The sequence below is a fragment of the Vipera berus genome (genome assembly GCF_964194415.1).
Source record: "Vipera berus genome assembly, chromosome: 4".
Lineage (NCBI taxonomy): Eukaryota > Metazoa > Chordata > Lepidosauria > Squamata > Viperidae > Vipera > Vipera berus.
Window position 1 is genome coordinate 47862340 of NC_138206.1, and position 22446 is coordinate 47884785.

Sequence of the window (22446 nt, forward strand, 5' to 3'; positions counted from 1 at the left end):
TGTCCATCTAAACATTAAGTAAATAGTCTCAAATCAGGTCATAAATAACATAATAATTAGAATCCATATTTATAGAGCTTTTGACTACACAGATTATTTTCAATAGCAAAAATAGTCTTAATTGTTTTATTTTAGGTTCTTATGATTAGATCCAGATCAGATCAAAATTGTATCTGTTTATTATAATCACATACTGTAGATTTTTTTTAAAAAAAAATTGTATTACTATTATATTTCTAGAAGACTAGGCAAATTAAAGCATTCAGGAGGGAATTCAATGTTTGCCATCTGCTTTATATTGTTGCTTTGTGTATATTAACTGTCTAATGCATGTATCTTATTATGTTAGAAATTGTAATTTCTAGAACCAGCCACAGGAGAGAGCCACTTGGAAATTCAATAAATCTTTCATCCCAAAATAAGCAAACACATCTCAAACTTCAATTCGTGTTAAATTCTCCTTCATGGCAAAAAGCAACAGAAAAAGAGAAGAGCTTCTCCAGACAAAGCATATTCAAGGTGTTAATGAATTTTCTGGAGGACTGGTTGGCTTACCATCGTGCCACTACAGTTGACTTCTGCAAAAAAGCTACTGGTTTCATTTTGCTGCAATGAAATGTACCTTCAGAAGTTCATTACTGTACGTCCTGCCTCCAGCCTTTAGTTATACCCTTATAGTTGCTGCTTTCATGACTTGTCTACCTTTGAAACAGTATCTGTCCCTTAATGCCATGGCTAAACACTCTATAAATTGTTGTGGGCTTGCCATGGCTTGCAAGCTTGCAAGTGTACTAGAGCTTGACCCGCTGGTCTGGCCAAGTAGTTTAGAACAATCAGTTCTATTGAAAATAAGTTTATAACATTATAGCCTGATAGCTTTGCAGTTCGTAAGGTTCCACAGCGATCAATAATGTCTCTCTTGTGAGATTGGTAAAACTATAAGTAATTTAAAAAAATAAATAGAAATAAATAAATAAAAACTAAGTAGGGATTGACTATGAATTTAATTCTATGTGAACCTAGTTTATGCTGAGCAGCTGAAGTTAGGTACATTGTTTGCTAAATGCTCAGCACTTGAAACCGGAGAACAAGTTTGTGGCAAAGCAGGATATTCAGTTTCTAATATTGTAAACCATTATAAGTGTGATAAATCCAGGTAATTATCAATATCAATCTATCATCCAATCAGCAGAGTACATGTCTTCACCAACAGCCATCAAGCATATGAATGAAAAACCTCTTAGTATGAAGTTCTGACATGATCCAAGAGATGCACAATGAAGCATGTTCAAAAGTTTCTACATCACAGAATCTAAGTGTTGTAATAGTGAAATATTTACATCCCAGCGTATCTCTCTACATTCTTAATATGACTCATAAAACATAAGCCTCATATTGCAACAGAGTTACAGGCAAGAATGAAGCAGAAGGGCTGGACAAGACTGTAGCTATGTTCTGCTACTCAAACTGGTGACTGACAACAGAAGTTGGAGTACAGTTGGAAAAGACAGTGTGTTATATCAGTAAGGATTGTCAGAAGCTGTTTCTCTTGAAGGAAGGAATCATAAATATTACTAAGCCCAGAAGGTAGCCATAATTTTCCTGCAAAAGTAGGAAGTGGCAGGCAAAATATATTTAGTCTGGCCTTGTTATCTAAGTATCTATGATAGAGTATCTCTTCTTGCCCATAATCATCACCAGCACCATCACGGTAGGCTGGTTAAAATATAATTTTAGTCTATAACTGAAAATGAAATATATTATTGGTAAAGCATTTTAAACATGTCAGACAATATATTTTGATAATGTGAAAAGGAGGTTGTCTTTAGCAGTCCTAGTATTGTTAGTGCTGCTACTAGTTTTGTAGCCTTTCTATTATTTCATAATCTCTAGAATTCCATGGTATTTTTTTTTAATTTACGGGAAGTTTCAGTGATCATATAATATCAACTTTCATTTACCAGGAGAGAGGAAGTGGTTAAACTTAATGACTGCTATATGACAAACCAAACAAGGAACATATTTTAACCTGATAGAATGCCATGCAGAGTCATCACAGCCATGGTGCATAGCTCAGAGCAGGAAAGCAAACAGCTGCTGTAGCCTGATTTGAGTTAAAATAGTGTCAGTGTTTAGTCTGGCGCACTGCTTCAGAAAAGATTGGCAGCTGGGTCAAACAAAGTCATTCCATTGGCTCCTTTCCCAGTAGCTAGCTTCTGCTAGCATTTAGGTACTAGTGCAGCCTAGGCCTTTTCTCAGGGATAGCCTAACATCTAACCGCACCCTCTTACCCTTTTTGTTTTCTTTTTTCAAAAGTCCTTTCCCTCTTGAAGATCAATTCAGTATTATGCAATCTGCCAACATTTGTGTATTAAAGTGCGTTCTGTCTTGAAAGCTGATGCATCCTGCTCCCAATATGGTGCAGAAAGAAGTTTGTTACCGTCCTGGATTAATAAAAGGGGCCTTTATGGGTTGTGAAAGAATATCTGTGTGCTTAGGCAGGAAACTTTTTGATCCACAGACAAGCAAGACGACATCTAGGTAAGGCTGACTATTAAATTTATGTTTCTGAGAAACTGTGTAGTGAAATTCAGCTAACTGCATATTAGTAAACTGCCTTGCTTTCATGAATATATCCTTAAAATCTGAATGAGAATCTATTCTATTTAGAAACTGGTAAAATCTTGTGCTATTCTATTTAGCTTTAGAATTTTCATAGAAATTAATGTGGTAGATATTCTTATGTCTACTTAAAAGAAGATTTCTAGGCATGAATATGGGAAAAAATAGTTCAGCTATTGCATAGAAATATATATATATATATATATATATTTAAAAAAAGACATAGTGTTTGGGAAGAGATTCAAAGCATGCTTTCAACTTTTAGAGATTGAAAAATTGAAATCCAGTCGAGAATAGCTTTGGACTAATAAGGTTTGAATGACTAAAGTTTAACGTAGCTCTGAAGGGAATATTAAGTAAGTTGTCTTTGTCTCATAGTTTTTAATTTTTGTTGTTGCTTTAGCCTGTTGGGTCACATTTTTGTTAGCGTTGAAGGCTGCCATGAATTGGTAATGAGGGCCCCTTTTGCACATGATTTTGGCACTTGGCCAGAATCAACTTCCCAACGGAGAGCTTTCTTTAAAAGAACCTGGAGCACTTTTTCTTTCTTTTTTCTGATGAGGAATTACTCTGAAAGCTGCCATAACCAGTTGTGTAGGCATGTCAAAATGACTTTATACACGGACGTGAAACATTCCTTTTCATTCCAGGTTCTTTTTTCATGGTATGCAAAATTGTTGGAATTATCATTTTACTTTCTTTCAAACTGCTCACCATTCAGAATAGGTTTCATTGAACCTAGTGGTATAGAAGGTTTGTACTTATATATATAGTTTCCCAGAAAATCAATATAAGCATATCACATTTGGGTTAGTTTACAGTGATAGGTTTTGCTTCAAAACACATCAAGATACGGAAGGTTTCTTTAAGTTTTTCATTCATTAGAGCTAAATGAAGAGTAAGTAAATTCCTTTCTAGAATTTTGTCTCTTTCTTAAGCTTTAAAGAAAATATTTTATTAAATTTTTATAATTGCTTATTGTATATTGTGGAAATAAAGTTTAGATAAACTGTCTTGGGAGAAAAATGTTACAATGGTTGAATATGTGTTTGATATTGGAATGTTTAAGCTCTGTAAAACCTACACATTTTACAGGAAACCTACTTTATGATTGGGAATGTTCAAACTATTTTTTATTTGTTCTTGTATTAGCTAACGAAATCACTCAAAAAAAATCGCCATGGATTCATGCGTGTATTTTTAAATATCATAGGTAGAAATTTTGTTTTTCACATCTCTTATAATTAGATATTATACTGTATATAGATGGGCTATACATTTGTATTTGTGGATGTGAGTAATGCCCATCTGTTTTCAATCACTGAATCCAGTGGTTGAAAAAGTAAGCATCTGGGAGAGCTTCAGTTGTCTTTTAAAAAATCAACTGAAGGTCTGCAAATTCTTGTGATTTTTGTAGTTATTCAATATTATATAGCTGTAGTCCAAATTATAATACAGTAACCAATTCCTTATATTAAAATGTGTGTGTATATATATATATATATATATATATATATATATATATATATATGCTCTGAAAATTTCCAGAATACAAATATGTTTAACTAATTGATTCATTGTGTTAATTAAACATATAAACTATAAATGCCTTAGTAGATACAGTTGGAGATTTCTTTTTAAAAAGTTGCTAAATGTAAAAACATTTAATGCAAGCAAGGTTTTCTTTAACAGAAAAGTGTGCCCCTGAATAAATCATATAGAGCATAAAGTGGTTGTAATTTATATATGGTTTTGAACATGAAAATAAGAATTAGCCATTAACGATTGGGCCTTTTTAACCTTCTATATAGCTAGTGATCCAATGTAATTAACTTTTCACTTCAGGTTCAGAGCAGAAACTTTATATGAACTACCTAAAGTGTTTTTTCTGATAAAAATAATTAAGAGATCTTTTCCTTATGCAGAATAGGAGTTTTTCCTCAAATCATAACTTTTTGAGCAAAGCCTATTTATAAATTACTTTGACAACTGTCACATCAGAGTTCCAGAGTGAAAGATATCTTTCTAATCTTTTTGTAGACATGCGTTTAAATAATAAAAAATCAGTACTGATTATTTCTTGCTCCTCGGAATTAAAGAAGTGGGGGGAAGGAAACTGTGATCAGATGTTCCAAAAGAAATGCCTGACCTAAATCTATGTTCCCATTGGCCTGTTCAATGTCTTCCAATTGTAAATGGAAGAATCTTTCTTATGGAAGTCATGTTGAGGTCAACAAAACTTATTTCAGCAGAATTGTGATGGAAGTTTGCCTTCATTAAACTAATTCCCATTACATTCTTAGAACAAAAATATTGACTTATAGTATATAGTATATAGTATTATATATTTCACAGCTCTAGCTATTAAGACAAATATTTTTGTAGCAAAAACAAATCTGCAAAATTTCTAGCTGCACTGTTTTTAGAAATTTAACTTTTATAAACTCCTTTTACTATTTAGTATCGTTCAGCTTAAAGTAAGAGTTGGATAAAAGTACTATGTAATGTAACACACAAACACACATATATATACACACATATTAAGTTACATATGCAATTTTGATCATGTTAATGACATAAGGTATCTTGAAAAATGATAATGTACAACTCAATATGATATTTGCTGCTGTCATAAGGACACTTAACTATGGAATAATTCTAATCAATAGCAATGGTACAAATTCTGAATAAACATCATTAGAAATACATGTAGAAATCAAGTTTGTTTGTTTAATAAAATGATTAATTACAGTTTACTAATCTAATGAGAATTTAACATTCCACTGATTCGTTGTATTAATATCCTGCTTACAGTGTAGTATTTCAGGTTTTCAGGTTTTCTTACCATTTAATTTATTATTTTTATGTAAGAAATATTATTTTTATGTAAGAAGACTACTTCATTAATATGTAAATCTTTTGTTCATTCTTTTGGAGAAATAGTAGAGTCGTTATCATAAAAAGATTTTAAATAATAGAGTATTACATACTTTAAAATTAACTTTTAAAAAATCTTAAAATTTCTCATTCCAGTAACAGTTTACACACACACACACACACACACACACACACACACACACACACACACACACACACACACACATTTATTGGAATAAGCAATGTTGAGTTTTTTTGAAAGTGGCCTTTGAAAATCTATGTTCAGTGGCTTTTAAAAAATGTCCAGCATAGAAAACACTTAGACATAATCACTTCTGATTCTTGGAATTCTGTTTTGTCAGCATGTCTGTTCTAGGATAAATTGAACAGAATGAGTTTCTATATGAAAGTTCAAATTTGTTACAAAGGCTGTATAAAACCTACTTTATCCATAGAACAAAGCAAATATTGTTCTAAACGATTGGCTCTCATTTACAACAAGAGCCCTAAGTTTCTCTTTTGCTTACTTGTTGCTTATCCGTTTCATGTACTATTAAAAAGTTATTAAAAGTGCAATGTGACTGTATTCAGTAATTTCTCATTCTTTTCTCTACTGTTGAAGGGAACAATGAAGAGGAAAAGTATGGCCACAATATATATATATTTTTATCAAGGAGCTAGTGTGATACTTTTAGCCCTTAAAGTCCAAACTCCAAAAGGTTTTAGAAAATAAGGTATGGTGTTAAAAATTAGGAGCATGAGAAAGATCCTAGTAACCTTTACAGTACATGAAGATGCAAAGAAATAATACATGTGATGCATCTTTCATCATTGAATTGGCATTTGGAACAGTACCATTTAATTTTCAGTGGTTTGGAACTGAATTTGGTATCCATCTGAAAGAAAAAATTACCCTGAATTTAATATAAGTCTTCTCCTTATGAAAAGAAGGTTAGGGAGAAATGCAATTGCTTACAGGATGTTTCCAGCTGGTCAGTAAGTTGGTCAGTAAGCTGTAAATACTGTACTGGAAACTGTGATGATGAAATATTCTTGCCATGTAGTTGCTGATTTGTAATTTTAAGGAATGAGCTATAGGCAGTGGTGGGATTCAGATATGTGAACAACCAGTTCTCTGTGTGGATGCCGCTTTCAGAAGTCCATTCTGGGCCTGGGTAACAAAAAATTAGCTACCAGTTCTGCCAAAATGGTGCAAACTGGCTGAATCCCACCACTGGTTATAGGACACTATCCAGTATTGAAGAAATCAGAATTATGAAGATCACTTGCATTCTCATCTATATCATCTATGGTCCACAAGGCATAATACACTACATTTGTTATTTTATTTTTGAAATAATTGGCTGAGCAATAATTAGACCAAACAGACTATTTAGAAAGGGGAAAAATATAATATACATGTACATTTGAGACTTGTTTAGAATGAGGCTGTCTTAGAATGAATTTATGATTTCTGAATCTGACCAACCCTACATAGTAACTAGAAGAACTATGACCAAAAAGAACATTACTTTTATGTACATTTTTAGAGGTACATAAAAGTAAAAAAAATGTTTGCTGCTTTATTTTTGTCATTCTATTACTAATTTCTTTTTAATTTTTATATAGTAATGAATTATGCTTAATAAATTTATGTTTTCTGAATTTTAAAACTGAACCAATTTAAAATTAAACCAATTTGTTTTATTTTGCTTTGTTTTACTTTGCTTTACTGAGGTTTTGTAACATTGATTTATTGATTGTGGCTTTCCTAAAAGGGGCGGGGGACTCCATAATACTAATTTGAAGAGAAAATCAGATAATATGTACTATAAAATTTATTTAACTTATTAATATTCTGTTTTCTTATTGCATTCTTTAGGTTAAAAATGTTAAGCTGCAGGTCATTACATTATATTTTACTTGACAATATTTGTTTTATTTATAATTTGTATCCATTTATTCTGCTATAGATTTTTCAAAGGAATCTACTCCTTTGCAGTATGAGGAATCTACCCAAATGAACAGACTTGTGTAGTGAAGAGACTGATATTGTTCATTTATATATGGTCACAAAATGATCTCTCGATACTATCTTTCCTTCTTCATTATTTTTCTTTGCAAAATTCATGCCATACAATGATTTGAAAAGTGTAAACAAGAGTAATTGTTTTCAGCATTCTGAAAAGTTCAGTTTCCTTTTACAGGAAATGAAAAATAGGATATTCCATGTTTAAAATGAATCAGGAAGAAGATAGCAGAGATAGTAAAGGTAGTAATTGGGATTACAGATATTGTAAGAAAATAGAAGTTAGATATGTTGTCTATCCAACAGGATAGAATAAGCACACGTCATGTCCCTTCCCTTAAATGTTGCCATCTTGTGAGATCTATGAAGCATAAGTTTTCCATGGCAATTCCTGCCTTGTGGAACAACCTTACCCTTGAAATTCAACAGGCCCCTGCCTACTCTTTTTACTTTCAGGAGGGAGCTGTGATGAGCTGACTTTCCCCTCACACATTGGGACAAGGTGAAGCTGAAGTTGCAAGATGTATCTTGAGTTGTATCAAGAGAGTTTGGGCTTTATTTTACTTTTCTTTGTTTTAATGATTTGTACGATATTGCTTTTATATTGGAATTTTGAGCCTCCCATTGTTCTGGTTCCAAGGTGGGTGGGTGCACAAATGTTACATATAAATAGATAACATCTGTAGATTATAAGATTGCCATATTCAATTGTTTGAAGATTGTGTGTAGTAGGCAAATTGCACCCAAATTACTGGTTTCAAAGTACAGTACAGGAGATTTTGAATAAACACTAGGAAATCCTCTGCGATAGTACAATCTTTTCAACAACACCTCAGCAAGAGATTATTACAGCCATTATAATAGTTTTGCTTCTTCATCAGAAAATCGAGTAGATTATTCTTGAAACTTGAAGTTATCTTGAATTATATTTTTATCACACTTGTTTTGGTAAATATAGTCGAAATATATTCAAGTAAAACATAAACATATGCTTCATATGGATAAAAACAAAAATATAGATGTCATATATTCAGAACTTCTATGGGAAAAAACTATGGCAAGAATATTCTGAAAATTTTCTTGCTTTTTTTGTATTCTTGTCTGCTTCAAGAACAGATTAGGAAACCAAAGGTATGAATGTTCATGCTGCTTTTTCATTATAAGAGCATAGTAGTAGAAACTTGAAAATCTGAATACATTTCTTTCTCAAATAATTTTCTGCCCCAGACTAAGATGTCCTTTAAGACCACTGTCTTGGTTGTAGCTTTTCCATTGTTCCTCAAAGTTATTATTACTGCCCATTAAACTCCCAATAAACATTTCAACCTTGATATATTAGTTTTCACTTCAACTATCTCCATCCTTTTCATACTACAGTTCCCAACATACTGTCAGGACCCACCCCAATCCACGTCTTAGGAAAACAAAAACTCTTAGAGTCAGTTCTAGTCCAAAAGGAATTTTTACTAGGACATGCTTGGTTGTAGAAATACAAGACAGGACTTAGTATTGTTTTAAAATTGAAACTTTATAAAGGTTTCCCAGTTCAACCCCCCTTCCCTCAACCCCATTTGGTCAGCCCCCATCATTTTATTTCGTGACATCTCTTTCGTGGGAAAAAAGAACTTCGAATCTTTATGGTTATTGCCTTCTTCCTCTACAGAATTAAATGAAGACACAGGCCAGATGCCTTCTTCTCTAACCCTCCCTTTTGTTCCCCCAGTTTAAAAGGTTCCCCTTGGTCTTTGAAATAACCTAAGGCAGGCTGAATCCACATGCGCTCCTCCTTCCTCGGGAGATGGCAGAATCCATGGGGGGGATAATGTTTTAAACATACATTTATGAATGTGATATAAATGGATTCTGACACATACTTCCTTTTGCCGATCATACTCTAATTGTCCCCTTTAACAGTAAAACATTAGAACAATTAATTATATGTACATCATTTACTAGTTATTAACGCCTACGCTAGTTCTTATTTGTGTGTAATCAGTGTATTTTCAACATTGCACACTGATTAGATTTGCTTTTTGTGAGAGAGGCTATGCAAATTTGACTAACAAAATAAATAAATAAATGTGTATAAAGAATTATTATAATTTTAAGTGCATATGATAACACATGTATCACAATTTAAGTACTGTATACTTACCCAAAGGACTATTTGAAATATTCTTTTTTCAAGTGAAGTGAACTTCATAATCTATAGGCACAATCTGTTTTAATAGCTGCCTCATATAAACATCATTGGGTAAAATGGTTATACCAAAATATTGATCACAACACCCTTTGCCCTAGCTAAAATTCCTATTTTTGAATAATGTGATTATTCTTTTTGATTACACTAAACGTGGCCTAAAAAAATGACACCCAACTAAGAAGTTCCTACATCTGCAAAATCATCTGAAATGTAAACTTTTCTACCAATCATCTTTATACAGCCCAAAATATCTTGCCTTCTGATCAAATGTCAGTTCAGTCTAGTGGCACCTTTTGAGCACAGCTAACAAAGATGCTAAGCTGCTACTGTTTTCTAGAGTATTTGTGGATAAACATTTTAAACATCTGTTTCACAGTTTAGTGAAACGCTCTTCTAGTGCATTTGCTGAAGGTAAAGACTAGGTCTTTAATGTGGCCCATTTTTTTTAAATAGGACGTCTGGCCTGTGAAGTTGGGCCTCAGACCATATTTACATATTGAGAAAAATCACTCTGAAGAATATTTGTAACAATTCATGAAGCAGTGTGATATGTGGTATAACTAGTTCCAACTCCCCACTGGCTTTCTCAGTTAAGATTACTCTGTCATTGTAATCTGTTGCTAATGCTCTAAGTGTGTCCATAGGTTTAAGCCTAACGTGTTAATCAGCACCTTTATTATAGTTATGTATACTAAGTATTAGAAGTATTCTTTATCCCTGAATTTACAACATGTCTTGATAATTAGAACCTTCCCTATGCATAATAAAACGTTTAATTTTCTTTCTATTGTTTACAACTATTGTCAGATCCATACCACTTGGCTTTATTCAATTGATTGATTGATTCAATAGCCTGCCTTTGTGTTCTAATAAATATAGTGTATAACAAAATAAAAATAAACAAATCACACCAGAACAGGTAATAAAGAATTAAAAACAAATCAAAATTAATATTGAATAGTGTGTGTGTGTGTGTGTGTATTATCTAGACTAAAATCATTTGCAGTTATAATCTATTGAAATAAATTAATCTTTACACTTGTTTAAATGCTGAGAGAATGGAAACCAAATGCAGCAGATGACGATAGTTTGGTATCAATAAGGAGCCTTGGTGGAGCAGTGGGCTAATGCCTCCTTAAGTAACACCAGCTGCCTGCAATTAGTGCAGGTTCGCATCCCACCAGGCTCAAGGTTGACTCAGCCTTCCATCCTTCCGAGGTAGGTAAAATGAGGACCCAGATTGTTGGGGGCAATAAGATGACTTTGTAATAATGCCGCTTGGGGGGGGGGGCGAAAGCCCTAATAAGCAGGCATATACATAGAATGAAGGCTATTGCTAAGCACATTGGTTTGTGCTTAAATTGTAAGCCACCCTGAGTCTTCGGAGAAGGGCGGGATATAAATGGGATTAAAAAAAAATAAGGAAGAATGCATCCCAAAAAGATGGGCCTCTGACATTGCTGAATTTTTCCAGTGAGCAACTAGTGTAGTATCAGTCTACATTGTACTGTACAAAAAAATTAGAAGCCACATTTTGCACTATTTACAACTTTTTGATGTAATTCAAAATATATAGACTACAGGCAGTTTTCGTTTAGTGACTGCCTCCCTTAGTAACTATTTGCAGTTATGATAGTGATAAAAAATAACTTTGTGACTAGTCCTCACTTTTCTGACCTTTATAGGCTTCTGAAGCAAAGGGCAGCCAAATGAGATCATAAGCAACGTCACGGTTTCACTTAGCAACTGCTTTGCTCAATGACTAAATTGCTGGTGCCAATTGTAGTCATTAAATGAGCACTACCTGTATATTGAAAAATCAAGATTGGATGTGATTGAAGACCCAATTCAGGCTGCAAATCCAATACTTGAATGGTCAAATAGTATTCCCAAGTGTGAATCTGCGTTTTTCAGAACCAGTCAAACTCATGTAAAATAAAATGAGTCTCAGTCACCAATCCAGATTTCTACAGGTAGTCTTCAACTTACAATAGTTCTCTTAATGACCGTTCAAAGTTACAACAGCACTTTAAAAAGTGATTTATGACCGTTTTTCACCCTTATGACTTTTGCAGTGTTCCCATAGTCGCATGACTAAAATTTGGATGCTTGGCAACTGGCTCATATTTATCACGGTTGCAGGGTCACAGGGTCACGTGATCGCCTTTTGCATCCTTCTGACAAGCAAAGTCAATGGGGAAGCCAGATTCACTTAAAACCCGTGTTACTAACTTAACAACTGCAGTGATTCACTTAACAACCGTGGTAAGAAAGGTCGGAAAACGGGGCAAAGTTTACTTAACAAATGCTTCACTTAGCAACAGAAATTTTGTACTCAATTGTGTTCATAAGTTGAGGACTACCTATATTTGCTAACAATACCACTGCCTTTTTGGATTTAATTTTAGTATCTTTTCCTTTATCCGGCCCATTGTTGAACTTATGTGTATGCAAGGATACTGATTGCTTTGAGGGGATGGATAAGTAACAATAGAAGGAAAATATGGAGTACTATAGGTCAGTAAACTATACATATATAGCATGCATCATCCCTCTTTCTATCTCTCTCCCCGTCCCCAATCAGTGTATCTCAAAGTCATAAATTCAGGCTATTTCATATACCTAATAAGCAATCTCCCAGGCAAACTATTTTCATAGAAGCTGTGACAGAGAAAATCTAAAAACAAAGTGAGTCAAATTTCCAAGAAGGGTGCTTGGCAATACTTGACAGGAAACTTTTGATAGTGCTTTGCTCTGGAGATATTAGTGAGAAGCCTAGTTATCAGCAGCTTCTGATCCCTCATGAGCACAGTTGTCTCTTATCATGTCTGGCTGTTTCCAGCAGTTTATTCTCCAGCAGCTTTACTAGATGCAATTGTGTCTTGACATAGCCAGTTTTCGTATCTCTACCTTTTCTCTTTTAACGTTCCTGAGGGCTTGATGGAGAAAGCTCATGATTAGGGACGGAATCTTCTGGATTTAGCACAGGGGTTTAGATTGATTGTTGACTATTCTTGTTTTTGTGTCATTTGATATTTGACATCTGAGCACCTACTAGAAGAATGGAAGTTCATTTACTATGATCAGGTTGTTTAAAGTCATATAAATCTTGTTATACCTTTTTTGTTCCATAATGAATAAAGTACAGCAAACTCTAATTCTGAAACCGTTATATTTGACTATTTTTGTAAAAGAGCTATTGGGCTTCTCTTGTCTATGTTTAGGTGGGAGTGGGAGTTATGGCTTCCATCAGCACTGAAAATTTGTCTAATGCAATTGTATGACAAGAAATTTGCAAAGAAAAATGCATGAAGTCAGCTAGCGGAAATGTTGCATGTTCTAAAGAAGGTGGGAAATACAGTGAGAGCTATCATCAATGAAAATACCTTAATGCCTTTGCTTTTTGATCCAACCGCAGAAGATTATAGCTACAAAATAACTTGATGGAGTCCCAGTCATTTGCTTCAGAGCATTTTAATGACAGGAAATAAAAGTGAAATAATTGTTTCATGTATAAACATTATATATTGCTTTTCATTGAAGCATGACTATCAAACTCCTACACTATTGTAAGAGTGTGTGTGTGTGTGTGTGTGTGGTTTGCATGAGTATGTATTGGTGTGATTTAAGCATAATATTTTTTTTAATCATTTGGATAAGTCAACATATTGGCATATGGAAATCAGCAGCAAGATGAAGTTTATTAGCAGAAGACAAGAAGAATATTTTTGCCAGCAATATGCATGTGTGTAACAATTGGAGCTCTGTAAATTAAGCCATGTTCAAAGGCTGCAGTTACCCCATTTGAATCTGCCACACAAAACTCTACCTTATATAAATGAAGTGAAGCAAAAAAATAATAATCTCAACTCCTAATGAATTAAGACATTCTGGTGAGAGAGAAGCTCTCTGAAGATGGGCTCCACTATGAGTCCAAAAGCTCAGAAGTCTAAACCTCTGGGCCCAGTTGACTGTCCCAGACTGGATCAACTCCTAACTACTATGATCTTTACTTTCTTCAAAGTTGTTTGTTTATCTATTTATTTATCTATTTGTCTTTTTTTATTGTATTTCTCAGGCAAGTATGCTTGCTAGAAGAAAAAAGCAAATAAATAAAAAACAAATTCATATTGTGCAATGACCTAAGTGGGATTCATAGTTTTAATAATCCTTCTTTGATTTACCAGCCTGTAAATAGGTTAGGTCTTCTTCTTGATAGTTGCTCGTGTCCTTGGTTTTATCATTCTTTTTCCACTTGCAACAATGCACATCTTTCTCTGTCCATAGAGCAATCTTTATCAAGTTCTTTTTTCCTCTTTTGTCTCCTAAAGCTTCTTTGTGGATTTCTGTGGCCCTTAGGGCTTTCTAATCACCAGTCACCTTCGGCATAATTGTGTAGTGCATTTTAGTTACATAAGGTTAAAATATACCGTAATTAATGTTTTGAAATTAGTGGCAATGTTTTATTAAAATATAGATGGTTAGGCATGAGACTAAGATGCATGTAATAATTCCTACAAAAAATGATATGTTTTGGTGGTTTAAGAGTTAATTTCTCATATTTAAAGCTGAAAAAGGGTGTAGGTGAGGGGGAGTATCAACCTGACTCCTAGCAAGTATTCTTAATTGACCTGCTACAATTAATTTTTTTTTCATAATCTATCTTTTGGTTACCTTTAATTTTAAAATTGTATGCAATTTTCTTTATGTTCAATAAAAACAAGTATTACATACATATTGTAAAAATATAACATTTTTATGTTATTTGATTATATTTCTACATTGTTGAATAGATATTTTTGTGAGCTGCTAGGAGTCAGGCTGAAACAGCAGAAAAGTCAATATAATAAACAAAATAAACATACAATATATCACAAATAAGGAAAGACAAACCTGAACAGAAGCAATGGGTGGAAGCTTGTTAAAGAGAGATCCAATCTGGAAGGAGACATTTACTGACAGTAAGAACAATTAAATCAGTGGAACAGCTTATCTCCCAGAGTTGTGGGTGCTCCATTGCTAAAAGTCTTCAAGAAAAGATTGGACAACAACTTGTCTGGGATGCAATAAGATTTCCTGCCTCGGGCAGAGGGTTGGACTGGAAGACCTCCAAAATCTCTTCCAGTCCTTTGATTCTCTGATTCTGTGAAATAAGAAATATGTTTTAAAGCTATATGGGTGGTAAATTCCTAAAGAGCTCAGTACCTAGTACCTAGTATTCCATCAGACAATGCAAATCCTTATCGTTTAACGATAGAAGCAATTTAGATGACACTCTAAAATTACTTGTTTGCTTGTTTCCTGGTTCACTAAGAGTTAAGTGTTTTTTTCTTATATACTACGTAAGTTACAAAAGGTTGCCAATGGGCAAAACAAATAAACAAACTACAATAAATTGAACAACAAAACTTAGAAGTTGTAGCCAAGTTATAAGAAATTTGAGGCGAGTTCATTTTTCCATTATTAAATGGTTCTAAATTTGGCTGTGGATTGGTCTCCCTAAGTGGACAACTATTTTAATTCTGGATGCTGTTAATAGATGACATCTAAGAAATGTATGCCATATTTCTCCAGTTATTCTAGGACGTGTAAGCTGTTGACCTATAATATCTTTTATAGCATTAAGTAGTTGCTCCTGAACTGTTAAAGAACCACAGTGTATTTTCTGTTTTTGTTTCTGACAATTCTTGATTCTTATTTCTGGAATTCTTTATGGCAACCAAAAACATGATCATAGCTGTAAAGCCAAACACATTAAAATGACAATGAGCTTTCAGTAACAATGCTGCTCCCTGTGAATAGAGTAGGAGTAGACTAGTACAGCGTGCTTAAACTATGCCAGTTCTTCCCTGGTTTTCCATCACTTAGTGAAAGTTTAGTTTAATTTTATTGTGACTAGCAGTTGTGGCCTGTCTCATAATAGGGATACATTTATTTTCCTGCTAACACTTCTGCCTTTTTGTTGAGCCCCTGTGAAACAGTGCTGTTTTCCAAAGGCAGAAATATTTCTGAACTATGCCTTTTTCTGCGTTCTGGTTAAAAATAGAAGTGTTCTACATATAAACCTCATTTACCAATAGTAATTGGGACCAAGAACTCTGGTCATGTGCTCACACCAACTTATAATGTTGCCTTTGTTACATGAATTCTGCCCAATTACAACTTTCTGAGGTTAAAGGTAAAGGTAAAGTTTCCCCCGCACATGTGTGCTAGTCGTTTCCAACTCTAGGGGCCGGTGCTCATCTCCGTTTCAAAGCCGAAGAGCCAGTGCTTGTCCGAGGACGTCTCCGTGGTCATGTGGCCGGCATGACTAGATGCCAAAGGCGCACGGAACGCTGTTACCTTCCCACTGTAGTAGTCCCTATTTTTCTACTTGCATTTTTACGTGCTTTTGAACTGCTAGGTTGGCAGAAGCTGGGACGAGTAACAGGCGCTCACTCTGTTACGCGGCACTCGGGATTTGACCCGCCAAACTGCCGACCTTCTGATCGACAAGCTCAGCGTCCTAACCCACTGAGCCACCGCGTCCCTTACATGATAGCAATTTGCAACTCTTGCTGGGTTCTCCATTGACTTTGTCAGAAACCAGCACCAAAGGTTACAAATGGTGAGCATGTGACCATGTAACTGCTAGCCAGTTGCTGAGTACCAGAAGCACTATCACATAACCATGGAGACAATGTGTTGGCTACAGCTAGGACAACCCATCATAAGTCCCATTCATTCAAGACCATCATAATTTTGAATCACTGCTTAGTAAGTGGACATTAAGTGAGGACTCTGTTCTTTATCAAAGCACCTGCAAATAAAGACTTAGCCATCCAGCAAATCAGCAGAAATTGCCAATTGCAGAAAGCCTGGTATATAAAAATAAGGGACATTGCACCTTTTAATTTAATGGAAGTGAAATATATTTGATTACAATTTAATTATGAGTCTAAAGCCTAGATGTTATGCTTTGACATCATGGTATCTAAAGATCGTGAATACTGTAAATTATTGCCTTGAAGATATTCCAAAATATAATCCTGTTGAGTGGAAATTTTTAAAAGGGTCAATTTAATGTAAAGCAGATTAAAGCATGTAGTGAGGTCTTACCGATATGATAAAACATATCTGTGTCACATGAGAATAACAAAGGGTGGGATTTAAATTATTAAACTATTTTTTTCAATAAACTAAGATATGTTTATGCTAAAAATTTAAATTATACCATCTTAAATCAGCTTCATTTTTTCCCCATGAATTCACTCAATATTTGTTAAAAAGAGAGAGAACAAGAGAAATTGAGCTCAAAGCTGTTATAAAAGCAGCTGGCATAGAATAGTTTCTTTCATTTTAAACTATGGTGATCAGCTCTTTTCATGGATACTTCTACAGTTTGGATAATGTGAGTCATTTCGGGGACATATTACAGGAGTTTTGCACTTCCTTATCTCAGATACTGAAAAACAACTGAAAAGCTATTCCTTATCTTGTCAGATTAAGATTTTTTGTTGTTGTTGTTTAGAAAAAGCCAATATTCAACCATTGTCTTTTATCTCAGAAAAAAGATACAAGATGACAGACACAGAAGCAGAAACAGCAAGATGGTTTTTCATTTCCTTTACATATTGGTTAGTTGTTCACTAGCCTCAAGCACAGCTTTCCAAGGATTGTTTTCTTATGATAAAAATAAGATCCATTTAAAAATCACTTATGTGAAAAGAATGTTTGTGATACTTTTCTAAAAAAATTGCAATGAGTATTTATACTTGACAAATTACCTCAAGGGAATGTATATGTAAAAAAGCAAAAATAATTATTTTTATCCATGAAAATTTGCATAAATTAACAGAAAATGTAAGCAAAATGTTTTGAGAGCTTGCAAACATAAACCTTTTAAAAATTAGTAGATGATGATGATAATGACAGTGATGATGATGATGATGATAAAGATCTGTAGACTGGAAAACTCTTCAAAGATAGTTTTGATACAAACAGTAAAATAAATACGATTTTTCTCATCTTTCACATCTTCAGCAAGAATGTTGAATCAAAAACAGAACTGAAAAATAAAAAATAATTTTACATAAAAATTACCAAAAATAGTAAAATAATGCTTATGTGTGTATGCATGCATAGGTCCAAAACTGAATGTGAGTCTAAGAAAAAGAACTGGAAGTGTGCATTCCTAACTTTTAAGGTAAAGGACAAATTATTTTCTGAAGAATTTGAAAGCCATTTTTTGCTGAAAGCTACATTGAAAACCCAGAAATACATCTTGGACTAATGCAGTGACAAACTATTTTCATAACTCTTATATGCACATGATCATGAAGTCAATAGATGTCAAGATCAATTTGAAGGCAATTTTACTTTTTAAAAAAAATCCGCCAAAATCGAGTTATTTTCTTCTTCATTTTTTTTAAAGTATTGTTGGATTATATCCCCCATCAGTATTCCAAAATCAACTTTCAGTTGTGCCATCACTATATGCAGGGCTTTTTTTGTCATAGAACGCTCAAAATGGAGTTCCGGCACCTTTTTTGGATGGAACCTTGTAGGGTAGGCAAGGCGGGTTGTATGACATGTGTGAGTTCCGGCACCTTTTTCTTTTACAAAAAAAGCACTGACTATATGTACAAATAATTCATGCCTTCTCCAATTCTGCTCTGTATGTTTGCATGATTGTACATCTTGGTTAGGAGCTGGAAGAAGAAACATGGTGAGAAGCTAGTCGTTTAAGTGTTGTACTTCTTATCCTCTGTTTATTCCTATGCTTCAATGTCTTATTATGGACGACAATGTCAGTAGCCCTCACATTTTTTCTTTCTATTTTTATAAAGCAATAATCCTAACTATATTTTGTGTTCTTTGAACAGTGCTTTATAAACATTGTTCTAATCTACTCCTATCTATTCTCAGAAAAGATTTATTCAAAATTCTAGTAGAATAAATATGCCTTTTCACAGGACCATTAGCCTAGTCTCTCTTATAACTGCCTCACAAAAGAATCCTCTTTGCATTTTCTTTATGATCTTTGCCCAATTCCCTTTATATGGAATTTAACTGCTTTCTTCCTACATATGAACAGTTATTTTCAATTCCCCATTTCTTTCAGTACTTTCTTGACTCTCATACTCTCCTTTTTTTACTTCAGGTTTCACCGGTATCTTCAATATATCAGTTTTTTTAAAAAAAAAACAGGTATGGTTGCTTTGTAATCACACATGAATGTTTATACAATGGCCTAAGCAAATACCAAACAGGAATAGATAGTGTTGCAATGATGGGATTAAAGAACAAGTCGGAAAGGCAGTACTCTTAATCATTTTTGTTTGTGTTAAGAATTCAAGTCACTAGTATGGTGATACAAGTGCCAGTGAGATATACATTATCTTCTTTCTAAAAACATGATAAATATGCATAAAAACCTGTAGGAGTGTAATTTAAAATTAAATGGAAAATGTACCTGAAAATGTATAATTCTAGAATATAAACCCTTTAGTACTTATATTTTCAAATCTAATAATATACAACTAATCTGTTACATCATCAAAGGAGAGAAACTATACAAACTACCACTAAACAATTTTGTTTGGGTGGGTCAGAAGTGAAAATGACAAAATACGTTTCAAAATTTGTTCTACAATTTTGGAAAGATTTCTAAATTGGCATTTTTATAAATGCTAAAGTATAAATTCTAATGTAGAAAACTGTAACCAGAAAACTGTAAATATAATCAAATAGGAATGCAAAGCAATCTCCAAGGTATGTATGTATGTACGTGTTTATGTATATATATATATGTGTGTGTGTGTGTGTGTTAGTGTGTTAAATGCTTGTTAACTATTTAGATTACCTTGCTAGGCCCCAAACGTGGGACAAATCTTTATTTCCTGTTTCGGCCTAACCGAAGGCCATCGACAGGCAGTAGTCACAACAGTGACAGCTCATATTTGTGTAAATGAGCTGTCACTGTTGTGACTACTGCCTGTCGATGGCCTTCGGTTAGGCCGAAACAGGAAATAAAGATTTGTCCCATGTTTGGGGCCTAGCAAGGTAATCTAAATAGTAACAAGCATTTAACACATATCTCCCTTGCTTCTCAGCTAACAAAGTGAGATAGAGCTTGTGGCCTAGAGGTTAAAACAACTGCCTAATATGCAATCAGCCCAGGTTTGAATCTCAGAAGGGTATGGCTGACTGATGAAAACAAATAAGTTTGAAATGCATATCAGTCTCCCTTTAATTCTTTGTTAGCAATCTAAAATTTACACACACACACACACACACACACACACATATAGATAGATAGATAGATAGGCAGGAAGAAATTTTGGTGGGGGAGTGTATATATATATATATATATAAGTTTTGGTAAGTTTTGGAACTTAGCAAAAAACTTTCTCCAGGTTTATCTATAGGGAAAAAACCCCTCAAAATAGGCATTTCTAAACATATTTTATTTCAAAAGATGCTTAGCCATTGTCCACTCTGCTGCTTCCCTCATCACTAAGGCCAATGAATACATTGCCATCAAGCATACAGCAGCAATGTCCCATTTTTACATAACTGCTATGTGTATATGGATATGAACAGGATTTGTTAATCATAAAGATATATTGTGTTAGCTGATAGTATATTAAATTTTAGACTCCATTCTCAGATTTATTATGGTCGATCTAGGTTTTGTTAACAAATATCCTGCCTAAATTTCAATTTCAGCTTTACCTTTTTCTGAACAAAATAAACTATTTTCATTTTTCAAGAGTTTGCCTATGTAAGCAGTAGTACTTAATTAATGGTATTCTGGGTGATGATATAGCTGTCATGTTCAGATTAGGTACAGCTTCAAGCTAATATTCTTTAGTAATATTTATCTTGCTCATAATCCATTACAATTGAGGCTTGTATTGTCTGCATTATTGATTCTGACAAATAAATTGCCTCTGCAACTGGTTCAGGGGGACGGTTTGCAGGATTCATTTTAATATATTTTAAACTAATGATTAGTCTTATTTTTTAAAAAAGAAAAGTATATACTGTACTTTTCTGTGATAGAAGTTTGGCATTATTAATAAAATTTTGAAAAATGGCTTCTCAGGAAAAAAAATATGAAAATCCGATTAAAAGAATAGAAAATATTTTGAATAAAGATTGGATTAGTTTCTGCTTCTGTTAGTTGTAGATTTCCGATTAAATCTTATACAAGAATTTTTGCTGGTTTTCTTTTCCTGTAATCTGATCTTCACCAGTATACTATTGCCTAAAATCTTCTATCCAGTAGAGTTTCAGGGTACTTACAGATCTGTAGCAGATATGGGGAAGCAACAAGAATTCTGCTTTCATCAGAAACCTTTCCTAGGATGATGTGTAAGAGGCATACTGAACCCAATTTCTATTTTTATTTCTCTTTATCAGAGATACTGATTTTTGTTGATTTAATTCTTTTATTTCACAAAACCTCTGCTATTCTAATAAAAATGAAAGTCTGTAGTAAACGTATGCAGAAACCAAGCGTTATGAACACATCTGTTGAAAATACATGTTTATTAATCTTTGCTTAAGCAAATAGGAAGCAACTTTTACAAATTCCAGAAGGGATAATTGCATATTTCTACCTTATTCTTTAGATCAGGGGTCTTCAAACTTGGCCCTTTTATGACTTGTGGACTTCAACTCCCAGAATTCCTCAGCCAGCATGTCTGGCTGAGGAATTCTGGGAGTTGAAGTCCACAAGTCATAAAAGGGCCAAGTTTGAAGACCCCTGCTTTAGATGATGATGATGATGATGATGATGATGATGATGATGATGATGATGATGATGATTATAGATGACAGATAGATAGAGAGACAGACAGACAGATAGATAGATAGACAAATAAATGATGGACAGATTTATCCAATTGTGAATTCTTATTAAAATGTTAAAATTGAGTTCTTGTCTGTGAAAACATTAGTTCACAGTATTCCACATTACATTTAAAATATTAGTTTAAAATATCAGTGAAACATTTTTCTTAACTTATTCAGAAGAAATCCTATTTACCAGAAGAAATCAGTAATATAACCCAGAATATTTGATTTCCTTAAATATTGTATGAGGTCTAAGGTTTTAAAATAAGATCAAGAAACAGAGTTAATTAGCTTCATGTGCTTTTCATTTTCTTGAAAGAGTAGGTAGTAAGGCAGTGTACAAACTTCTCACACAGCCATATGTGCCCAGAACCATGGGAAGCTTCCAATGGAAGGAATAAAAAGGGGTATGAACGAAATGGGAAATCATTTTTGAGTTGATACTAAAGCAGCCCCACTCAAACTGTTCAGTCAAATGTTTTGAGTTGACAGTTTTGAATCCAACACTAAACAGAGCTTCAATATTCTTTGTTCCACTAAAATACATTTCAAACAATTTTGAGAGTTCAGCTGTACAAAACAATTGAATTGCATTGTCAATTCTGAATACAATCCACCAGCCAATTTCCATAAAATATGATCAAGACCATGGATTTTGCAACATTTTAAAATTATAATAAATCCCTATAGAAAACAATGGAGATATAAGTCTGCTCTTATCAACTGACGTTTATTTATATGCATATACTGCTCCACTCTGAACAGAAAGAAGCAATGTCTTTCAATGTGTAGCCTATTGCTCATACCGTCAGCAAGGTGCAAGACAATGAGAAAGCTAATCTAGCATTTTCCTCAATGAATAAATATGTGCCAT

The 22446-nt window shown here is 33.7% G+C and overlaps 1 long non-coding RNA gene across 1 annotated transcript in view; it reads left to right on the top strand.

Annotated features, from left to right (window-relative positions):
- Window positions 1–2358: 2358 nt before the first annotated feature.
- Window positions 2359–22446, top strand: part of LOC308667284 — a 64056-nt gene continuing 43968 nt past the window's right edge. Inside the window, exon 1 of the long non-coding RNA XR_014026252.1 lies at window positions 2359–2541. This is a non-coding gene — a long non-coding RNA (uncharacterized lncRNA). The remainder of the gene's footprint in view (window positions 2542–22446) is intronic.